We start from the raw sequence: 1,564 nt of genomic DNA, 5'->3' as shown, positions 1-1,564 counted from the left end.
AGGCAGGACATAGTACATTTTGGTACAAACATACACAAGCTGAAATGCCTGTGAGTTTCTTAGACGTCTCCTTATCCAGTGTCTCTGGAAAATTGTTTAGCAGTTTCTTCTAAGATTAAAATCTCATCACATGTGGTAATTCCACTTCTGGGTGTTTCCTAAAGAAAACCGAGATGGCAAGCACAGCTAAGACTTATTTTATTGTTCTAGAAACTGAGCATTTTGTTAAGATGCTCTAAGAGGAACGTATTTCCACCAAGGTTCTAGAGCCATGTCTGTGTCAAAAATCTTTATCTATCAGGGTTTAAAAAAAAATAGAGCCAATGGATTCCTACCCTCCCTCCCTCTCCCTGTCTGTCTGTCTTTTATTGTCTTTTTGCCTCGATCATGTCTGTCTGTCTTTACTTCTGCCTCTGTCTCTTTTAAGGAAGTGGCTCATAGGATTGTTTTTATTAATTATTGCCTACTTGATTATGAGGAGAAGTTCCCATAATTCACAGGGTTCCAGATGTCTTTAATGTTGATTACTGTGGAGTAAGGGCAGAAGAAAAACTATGGGTTTTTTTTTTAGACAGTTATATGTTCATGCTTTTAGTTTAAAAATTTAGTTAATCTCACTTATTACCATGTTAACATAGTTATCTACTAATTTATAATTTCTGTCATTCAGATTTATTCTTACCCATTTGTATTTTTCCTAGTTGTGAGTTAAATTTTTCTTGTTTCAATGTGAGACTAAATCATTGTGTGTCTGGAGCTTGTCAAATCATTTATAGCATTACTCCCTGGAATAGATACTGGTTGTATTACTTATAGATAAGATTGTATGCCAAAATATTTATTTTAATTAATTCATTAATTGGAGATAGGGTCCTTCTATGTTAATCAGGTGTGTTCCTGAATTCTTGTGCTCACATGATCTGGCCTCATCTTTCTTCAGAGCTGGAGTTAAAGGTATATACCACTATGCCTAACTTAAAATAAAATAAAATAAATTGGCTAGAAGTGGTGGCACATGCCTTTAATTTTAGTTCTTGGGAAGCAGAGACAGACAAATGTATGTGAATTCAAGGGTAATCTGGTCTACAGAGTAAGTTCCAGGCAACCTGGTCTACAAAGTGAGTTCTAGGCAACCTGGTCTACAAAGTGAGTTCTAGGCAACCTGGTCTACAGAGTGAGTTCTAGGCTAGCCAGGGCTTTATAGTGAGCCCCTCCCCCCAGAAAAAATTAATCATGGCTGGAGAGGTTGCTTTCTGGAGGACTGGAGTTTGGTTTCTAGCACCTGCAACCTGTAACACCAGTTCTAGGGAGTCTGACATCTCCCGTGGCCTCTGAGGGCACCAAACTCACTTGTAAAGACACACTCACACATGAACACACACATAGACACATAATTAAGAACAAATCTCTTAAGACAATTTATGCTTTGTGAAGACAGATTTAAGATAATGTACTTAGGGGTCATCTCTGCATACCTGGCTCTCTAGGTTTGATGGAAACAAAAGGTCACCTACCTTTTCCTCTGCTTTAACAACAAAGAAATAGGGAGGCTCTCTCTCTCTTA

Source organism: Acomys russatus, chromosome 12, assembly GCF_903995435.1.
Source record: "Acomys russatus chromosome 12, mAcoRus1.1, whole genome shotgun sequence".
In the NCBI taxonomy this organism is placed as follows: domain Eukaryota; kingdom Metazoa; phylum Chordata; class Mammalia; order Rodentia; family Muridae; genus Acomys; species Acomys russatus.
This window is presented reverse-complemented; position numbering follows the sequence as displayed.